Source organism: Ischnura elegans, chromosome 2 (genome assembly GCF_921293095.1).
Source record: "Ischnura elegans chromosome 2, ioIscEleg1.1, whole genome shotgun sequence".
In the NCBI taxonomy this organism is placed as follows: Eukaryota; Metazoa; Arthropoda; class Insecta; order Odonata; family Coenagrionidae; genus Ischnura; species Ischnura elegans.
The window spans coordinates 56,287,913-56,298,263 of NC_060247.1; the positions used below are offsets into that span (position 1 = coordinate 56,287,913).

At 37.2% G+C, this 10,351-nt stretch overlaps 1 non-coding gene across 1 annotated transcript; it reads left to right on the forward strand.

Annotated features, from left to right (window-relative positions):
- The first annotated feature begins 3,670 nt into the window (after positions 1-3,670).
- Trnar-ucu lies at positions 3,671-3,743 on the forward strand. The gene has a single exon. It is a non-coding gene; the product is annotated as a tRNA-Arg (tRNA).
- The last annotated feature ends 6,608 nt before the right edge of the window (positions 3,744-10,351 follow it).

Genomic DNA, 10,351 nt, shown 5'->3' on the forward strand with positions numbered 1-10,351 from the left:
TGGCGACCCCGAGAACTCTTCACGAAGTCTATAATTGCCAGTGAAATATCACTCTCATTTTATCATTTTCGTGGGACCTAGAAACATAGGATGTTACAAGACGATGTTGCTCGCACCGTTCTGAATGCTTCAAAGGTTTTCTGTCTCGGAGAAACACCCCACCACGCAAATCATTCCCCCTCCTCGCATCTCCATCCCTTTACATCGCTTCATCACTCGAACGTATATTTCCACGCTCACTCAAAGAGGACGGGAGAATTACTTACATGGGGAAACGTCCTCCACTCCATTCCCTGTCTCGCGCAATCCCGATATTCTCTGTGCGGGCCTCGGTTCACAGGGTCGCCCACCACATCCTCCCCTTTTGTTCCTCCCCCTCCCTGCTTTGAAATACGAACCTCATCCATAATGCAGCGGTGCGAATGGATGAACAAAGCGAGAGAGAGGCGGAGACAGCCGAGAAGGGAAAGAGAAGAAAGGGCGGAGGGAGTGGAGGAGGAAGAAAGTCAACAAGGACCCCATGTCGGTGACTTCACTTTCGGAGTCAGAACGAGTCGGGAACATCTAGCATATTAATAAGCGCCTACTACCAACAATAAGTGCCGCAATTAGGAGTACTGAGGCATAGTGGCCTCGGTGGCAACGGGGTTAAGTTCCTGCCAAACAAAAGGTCGCGGGTTCGAGTCCTGCCTGAGTTAGTTGCCCCTATCCAGGTCATAGATGGTCGTGTACGTTTGATTGTTGAGTCCCGATGTTAAACGTGCTGACGCAAGAATAAATAAATAGATTGAAATGAAAATTCACAAGCTTGGTAACTTTTCACTGGAAAATTACCGAGGTTGTGTATTTTCATTTCAATATAGATTTTCACAAACTAAAAGCCGAATCAATTGAATTCCATAGATATATTGATTGGACTAACAACATATTATAGCTATGACTCTTGAAATGCACTTTTAAAACCCTCGAAACCAAGTCCACAGAGATGGGCGAAATTCGGTTACAAATACAAAAATACCTAAGACATATCCTCAATTATCGCTGGAAAAAGTCACTATTCATTTTTTTGTTGCATATTTGTGGAGCATCATTTATTTCTGCACAGAACCTAAACATAAATCAAGTACACAAACTAATCAATCGCCTCAGAGAATTAACGCGAGACTTCTTCATAGCCCTCGCTATCTGAGAGCAATATATCAATACTTTCAAAGCTAAGCTTCAGTTAAGTATTTAAATGTGAAACTTTGGTTGGATAGATAATCATTTCAGATATCTTTATCTTTCTTTTCTACTTTTTAAAATCCTATCATCATAAATAAAAATATATTCCCATCTTAAGGCTATCACTTACAATGTTATTTTACTATCCTAAGTGAATCATACAAAAACTTCATATCTTGAAATTCCAATTTTCACTCGTATTGAATGTAATTTGTTCACAATTAGGAATTTTTCATGCTATCATTAGTGAAGTTATGTGAAATCTATTCACCATTGGCTGAATCTTGTCATAACTGAAATGAAAAACATTTCTTTGTCATATCATATTTTAAATGCGCACTTTTGGTCGACGAAACTGGACAGTCCCTTCAACAGCCACCAGAAAGGGAAATAAAAATATGCCACTGAAAGCACCATTTTTGGAATGGCTATATTTCATAATAATTATCTACTTTTGATTTCAGCTGGTATTTCTAGGCTTCTGAAAAGTTGCTTAAAATATGACGAAAATACCACCGGCACTTCACCTCCGCTATTGAGCTACTTTTGCATTCATTAATTTTCTTATTATGACATGAAATGCCATTATCAAATTGATTTGAAGAGGACTAGGATCGGCATCACGTTCCAAAGCACTCGAGAAGCTGTCACTTCGATTTATTTGGAATGAAATCATCCTAAAATTATAGGTGAAACTTAAACGTAACTGCCATTCGTGCGGATAAATTTGATCGAATTGCTGAACTCGAGGAAATGTGAAGCGTCACCAAGCATGACGGGAACGGCCTTCTTGGGAAATTACTTAGAGCACTAAGAGGAAATTGCCGTCGCGACGACATCAGAGGGAGTACTTCCTCACAGGAGTACGTACTGCCAACGTGAGTCTACACTAATTCAGACTGGATTACCGTCGAGCATGATTATCCTTTCGGAGAAACGGAGGCGTTGCGCAGAGATCCACCCAGTCTATTACAGGGGAAGTGCGATCACGTGACCTCTCGGCACGGCGAAGGAATCACGGCTTCGCTGTAATCACGGCAACGAAATGGATGGACCGGCGGCGGAGGCCGAAGGCGGACCACACCCACCGCTGACCTCTCGAATATCCCACGCGGGGGGAGTGTTCCTGTCGTTAGTAATGTGGTCGAGAGGGTACATATCTTCGAGCCAAAAGTGAGGGTAAACCATGGTGAAGGGAGACCACCTGGCGTAGTTTCCGAGGGAACAAGACACCGGACAGAATGTGGCTGGGTCCACCCGGGGCGGAACGGAGTGTAAATCATAATAAAGTTAAGAGACACATTACTGTCGCTTGACCACTGTGCATTCTGTCTTGATTTCCAGACTTTAATTCCTTTTACAAATTTTCATTGTAATAACATTCTAACTGTCGCAATAATTTTCCACACTTTTTTTTTATTCGCTCAACCGGTTTTGACGTTTTTAATAAAGGCATCTTCCAATAAATTTAAAAAATGGCCATTTATGGACGAATAGCAATTGTGGTATAATTTTCGTAGGTTTTTGTTTATAAAAATAACGAGTTTCCATGAAACTTACTTTCTTTATATAGTCATAATAAGTTTTTTAAAGTAAAAGTACTAGTAAAAGTACCTCCTCCCACGTAGGTTATTAGTTAAACAAATGTATTTTTTAATCTGCAGTGTCGCCTGGATTTAGTTTAAATTTTTACGTATTTCTCATGCGTAAGCATTGTTTTGATTACTATCACTCATGAATTAAGCCCAGATCGGCATCATCAGCAATATATTGGTGGGGGCATATACCTGGTGGCCTGACTAGCAACGTAGAAAAATTTCTTCTCAAAACACTGTCAGGATATGGAATTAGAAAAATTATTAAATCATTAAATTATTGTAATGATAAAATATTATATCACCAAACATTATATCAAATATAATATTATAGTATCGATTTATTATTATAAATTCAATTAATTTTTTTAAGTGGGCACTTGGCGTATTTGGGATGCTCACTCCAAACATTTGTTGGGACATGATCTCCACGCGAAGGTTCCCGTGACATTACATAATGCGCCAAATATATCTCAAGAATGAATATTTTACTTCTGTACCGTAGTAAAATTTTAATGTATGACATGCTGGTGAATATTGACCAATTTTATGCCTATATCTACCCTGATAATTTCATAAATGTAAAGTGTTCGTAATTTCCCACAATTATTTAATCGCTCTGCCGGTTTTAACGTTTACCATCGTTTTCAAAGGCTCTGGAAATGACGTGGAAACATTGGAACCGGTCACACTTATTTTTTATTTTACTTACTTCACTATTTTTTGTTACACTTAGTTTTCATGTCGCACTTATTTATTCGCTCGACAGGTTTCAACATTGAAACGTAGAGAAGAAGAGAAAGATAAACATTTTGCATCTATTCGTGTTTCATAACTGAAAATCTCACGCTGTCCCTGTGGCGCAGAGGATAGCGCGTTGGACTTCTAATCCAAAGGTCGTGGGTTCGAACCCCACCAGGAATGTTTTCATTATGTTATAGTTTTGTCACATTTAATTTAACCAACCAATCGTTAGATAGACAATTACTCTGAACTCATGCATAAAAACTACCTTAAAACTTTTTTTTCCTAACAGGATCAAATAATTTATTAATTATTACAATTATACGAATAAAACATAATTCGAAGAACTCTATAATGCCCGAGTCTATTGAAATAGTATTACCAACGGACGTGATTTCTGTCCCGATTATTTCGTCAGCATTTGCAGTTAAAAATGAGTGATCGAAGAGCAGAAACCCGACCTGAACGCGAGAAAGTATTTATAAATCATTAAATTCTAAAGTCGGAAGCTGGATAAAATGTTGTCATCAGGCATCAAACATCGCGGTGGCTACCTTAAAACCAAGACAGTATCTAGAGCTCATCGCATAACCGTTCGCAAGAACTTTACTCCATTGGAACTACCTAAGGAACGGAGGCAAGGAAGAAAGTGCTGATATTCAATGTATCGAAAGATAAAATAAAAGAATTAGCATAGTAAAAAATGGTACGAAAGCCATAAGTTAGTTCAACTAACTTTTACACATAATCTACACCTTATCATGTATTACCACTTACAATAAGTACGAGAATGCATAATGTTCACGTTGAAAATCATATGTTTTCAAAGGAGTAGCTGCCGCCCACCTTCGCCAATCAATGCATACCTATCTCGTCATCATGCCAAGTCACCAGTTTCAATGGAAGACACGTTAAATTTAAACTTGAGCAAATATTACAGCTAGAAATATTTGAAGCTATTCTCTTAGCTCGCGTCTTTATCTATGAATTTTTCTCGACTGTTTAAATCCTTAATAACGAATGAGTTGAATACACCTTATGAAATAAGCTAGCAACACATGCATCTTTTTTTTACTTTGATGATTCCCTTGATTTCATTACTTCATCAGAAAAACTTCTCATGTTGATATAAAAAAATAAGTAAACACACCATTTAAAAATTTTTTAATGTGAGATAAATTGAGGAGTGACTGAATATTTTTGCCGAAGAACCATAAACCAAGCAGTTCTCTTCTGTATTTTCCCTCCCAATCGATAGATCCACATTTTTACTCACTTGATTTCTCGAATTTCCAAATATCCGAGCTCATCATTTTTCATTTACCCTCACTCACTTTCCGTCTAGCCTTTTCCTTTTGCTGCCCAGAGTAGGGCTATTATTCAAGTTCCACTTAAGACGAGCAAAACCAATTCGTATTTCAAAAATGACAAAAATTTTCTCGAAATACACATGAGGGTCATATTTGAGAAGATTAAAAAGACTCGATATGAGTCCCAAAATCCCCGTAGGGCTTCACCCAACCTTTTTGTGGAAAAATTACGCGAAAGCAGAAAGTCAATCAGAACATGTTTTCGTGTCTGTTGAAACAAATTTCTTTTTATCACAATCAGTGAAAAAAATCCTAGTTTGATATTGGAAATTTTGGATTTCCCTTCAATACACCAGACAGACATCAAGGGAAACGATAAACTAAGATGATATTGTATCAGAAATGTATGTACCGCTGGTATGCAAGAACAGCCAAATAATAGCAAGCAAATATGCTTCCAAGCTGTTCACTGGCAATGGTTCATTCAATACCATTGCGCTTTTATTTTAGATAAAATGATACCACCCACCAAAGAAGACCGACAGACTAATGAGTTTAAAATGATCGAATGATTATAGTACTGGAATCAAACAAGCAAATTATTATTCTCTTTCATGAAATTCCCAGGCACACAAATTGAAATTGCAAAATATTTTCAAAAATATTTTGCAATTTCAACTATTACTTGACTAATTTGGTCAAGAGTATTAGATTATACTTCGAGTACCGCTTTAATCCCGTATTTTGTGTAACGGCTTCGAAGCAAAAAGTAATTCCTCAGAATGCAAGATAAACATCAATCTTTAACTTTAAGAGCATTCCTTGCATAGAGCATACCGTATAAAGCATTGAAAAGTAGGTGTGATTTCCTTGCTGGATATACTCGTATTTCCATCGCTTATATTATACCTTCATCGACGGAAACATTCCTTCGAGTTTTTAGAAGTTTGAGTAATTTATCAGTGCCGTGATAAATATAATGAAATGAGGATTGCGAAACACAGTTTGGAATGAGGAAGTATTATCTGCCAGCGACATTTAATTTCCAATGTATATTTAGAGGCGGTATGGTAGGTTATTTTTCTGAGGCTGATGCTACCCATCTCATTTTTAAAAGAAATAAATGTACACGAGTGAGATGTTATGTTGGATCAGGAGGAGAAAACAATTTTCAGTTGAGCGCTGAGACTGTTTCCAAGAATCTCCTGTTTAGTGATGTGAGAAAAAATGGATGCGAAGAGTGAAGCTCAATTTAATTTTACGAAAAATAAAACAAAAAACTTCTGTTAAGGTGGTTTTTCTATCATAGCTCACATGTATTTTGTTTCCCGTACGTTTCATCCCGTCTTCTCCCTCAAGATCAAACACCCAATGGCGCAACAAGGGTTAATGAGATCTTTATTGCTCACTCCCGGTGTGGTGGCTCAAGATAAGCCTGATGCGTACCGGCTATGGTTATTTCCGTAAGGGCCAGTGGAAGGGATTTCTATTCGCCCCCCAGAAGTTACAACAGGCACCGTTCCGAATAAACTGGGCGTGCTGCAGTGAAGGAAGTCCACGTCACAGTAATATGAACGAGATAAATGGGTAAAAAGTAAAACCTATTAACGCTCACTACAGGAATCTTAGACACAAGAATATATAGCAATAATATATATAATCAGCTATTTATTCGGGTACTGAGTGGAAAGGTGAGGAGTTGGAAGGGACTTGGTTCTTTATCAAATCATTCTTATATACCTCCCTTTAGATATGATAAAATTTCAAAGTTCTCTATAAAATACATTTTCTTACCTTTTTCACAAACATATTTAAGGTTCGGGATTAAATCATATGGTCATTTTCTAAAATATGTGTAGCAAGCATAGCTTTGTTATTACGATTTAAAAAATAAAAGATATAGTGTGTCATACAACAAAGTTTACTTTTTAAATGTATTATGTCACGATTTCAAAATCCATCCCTTCTTGCGATAGGCAACTAGGTTACAATAATAAGATAAATACATAACACCCTGATTTACGCCTGATGATGACGATTATTCATCGAAACCCGGGTCGATTTATTTTTAAAAATAACCTTTATAATTAAAAGTTATCCAACCGAGAAACCTAAATCCACTTGTGCAAACCTCCTCATCACGCACATCTCAATTAATCCCTTCCTCCATTTTTTCCACGGCGTAACTCCATAAGAGAAGTGAGAAAGAGCCATTCCGGTATTTCCTCATCGTTTTCATTTTCCGAAGAATAACCCAGCAGCTTCACGAGGTTCGTTTCGCGACTCTTCCTTCCAATTCCTTATCCTTAAGGTGACACCTCTTTTTTCCGAACTCGATCTCCATCCTCCTTGCGCTCTATTCTTCCGACCGCAAATCATGAATGAACTGGGATATTATAAGGAAAATAAAGTAGGGGACAGGAGCATTATTGAGCTAAATGGATGGCGAATGAACCCAACCCTCTCTTCCTTGGTTCATTCACTGCAATGACGAGAAATGAATTCGTCTTGGATGTGAAATGGAGAAGAAATTTCTCTCCATTTCGAACAGAACACGAATATATAGCCAGTTTGAATTCTATATCAATTAAAACATGATATGCAGAAGATAATGACATAGCTATAATATGAAAATAATTATGAAGGTTTTATGAAAGAGAAGAGCACCTTCCTCGATTACATTACTATCTCATGATATCCTGCAGGGTAAATTCATTTTGGCTTCATAGAGAAATTAATTTTAATACCCAAAACTCAACGTATCGATGAAATCAATATATTAAAATTCAACAATGTGAAACAAACCCAGCAAAGAGAAAGTACACTAGTAAGTTAAATATACGAAATTCATTAGCCATGTCCCAGAAAAAAGGTAATTTGGTCCGTCAAAATATCTACTAATAAAGAATGTGACTATTTATATTGCATATATAGCCCTTGTGTAAATTAAAAACTTTTTTACCATGCGTTAAGACGTGTGGTAGCGTCTGGTCTTGCCATTGGCAAAATATGCATGCGTACTGGCACAATCCCCATTTATTACAGAACGTCGGCAATATCACGACTCTGACATTCATAAACACAAAAAAATGTCTTATCCACGATACTTTACCTATTTTTGCATAATACTCCATTCAAGATGAATACTTGAACTTCGAACTGAATACCTAGTAAACAAGGGATTAGGAGGGAAGCCAACATAATTTTTCCACGGCAGAATGAGATGAATTATCATCTCTAAAGGTAATCAGATTATTGTGAAACCAAGTGAAACAGACCCATTAAAGAGAAAGGACGCTAGCTAGCTATAAATGCGAAATTATTTTCAAATGATACTCAAAAAAGGAACTTTGCCGTAAAATCCTAGACTGGACTTATTATAAACAATCTAAGGTTAATAGAATACAGCGAAGCACAATATTCTATGTCGAATTTTATCTACCAAATTTAAGATTATTTTTGATGGGAGAGAATATTAATCAGGTAACTACTATGGAAAGAGCTGCATGGATGATTTATTAAAGAGCCAATCACGCAAAACTTTGGCAGTAGAAACTGTATCGTAAGGGAAGAAAAATATCATAGTCATTCATGAAGACAATAATTATGGGAAAGTACCACTAATTTGATACAAATTTGAACATAATATGCATTTTCGAAGTTGAGAACAGCGGTCAACATCAAGTACGATGTTTTAGAACAACAATGAAATTTCCGGCTCTGTGGTAATTATGGATGGTGATGCGGTAGTGCTGACTGAAATAAGAGGCGGAGGCATTTCAAGAGATTTCCCGGGAATTAAGTGAAAACAGCGTATACACAGGAGTCCGCAGGGGGCAGCACTACTAAGGGACGGAACAATGACGAGGGGCTCTTTGACCTTTATGCTTTGCCTGCCATTTCCGAGCTGGGTCAAGAGAGTACACTCCTGACGTCACGCGGCATGGCTCCAAACACACCCCTGTATACGACCAGAAAAAATACGTCATCTCTACGATTGCATAACAATCAAATGTCGGTACTGTGTGTGCAAGTATGCTGCCAGAAGTACTAGAATACACGTATTTGAGTATTGTAAACATATGAGGAATATGAAATACTGTAAATGGGAAACCCTTACTGTATTTTCCAAGGTTATTTGACGAAAAAGGAAAATAATTTGCATGCATATGGGATCCGACGGAAATATTCAATCTGTGACCCAAATAAAATACAAAAAAAATTCGGTGCGTTTGGGCAAAAACTGCTACATGGTAACAGAAAGCGTTATACAGCTTACACACAAATTAATTATTAATAAATTAATCAAAATTTATTTAATATTTTACCTCTAATGTTTGAAAAAATTTCCCCATAGTAATGTTTTATTCCTGAAATGTTAAAATAAAACTATAAAATTTCTACATACTTTGACAATCTAAAATGGGAAAATCAGCGGCACAATCATATCACAAGTATATTCTAAACTAATTCATAAACCTATCAAAATCATGTGCAGCACCGCCTTTCACTACCTCTCACTGAGATTCACACTAAGGGGACCGCTAAATGAATTTCCTTTTACTTTGACAAATCTGCCATGCAGAAAAAGTTTTGTGCTTTTCCTTGAAAGGAAATCCTATGTGAATTTTTATTATTCAGTTTAAATTCTTACGTAACAGGTGTCCACCTGTTGAGAGCTAAACCGCATCACAGTTATGCACTTAGCGCCCCAATTTTTGGCATGAGAATAGATTTATGAATTTCAACAGTCTGATGGAGATATAAAATAAGCGAAAACATTCTCCACCACCAGGTAGGTACCTCTCCTTCACCTTTTGAGCCGGCAATTTCGAAAAATCGTTTTTAATAAATCCAAAAATCACGTATGATTATACCAATTTTCGAAGTAATTAGGGAAGATTGGGTAGACACTGTTTGACATTCCGTTTCGTCGATTTCATGTGATACGACCCCTAAATATAATTACCTGGCGTATCGATCACAGAATATCCAAAGACAATACCGTCGGTTATATCAATGAATTGAATCTGAAAATTTTAAAAGTCAAATTCCTCAGCTAGTGAGGAGTATTAAATTATTTCCTTCGAAAATCATGCAGTTTAAGGTTGAATACAGTCCTCAAGTGCCCATCGCGTCATCGGCTGATACAGAAAGGATAAGGTCAGGTTCGCAGAGAGGAGAACGAACAAGGAAGTTCTCTGTAGGATGGTGAGGAGAGGCAGCTATTGAAAGGGATAAGGAGGAGACTGAGTAGGTAGCTGAAGAGCATACAGAGAGGCAATGGGCCACCCAATCACATACTAGAAGGAAGGCAAAGAAAAGGAAATAAGTGAACAGGCTTAAAGAAAGGAATGAAAAAAACAAGAATGGGCCCAACCTGAAAAAATGTACTGCATTGTACCTATAATAATTAAGTACCGAATCCATGGTACAAATAAAGAGGCGTATAAAAAGTATTTAAATTTTTTCTGGTGA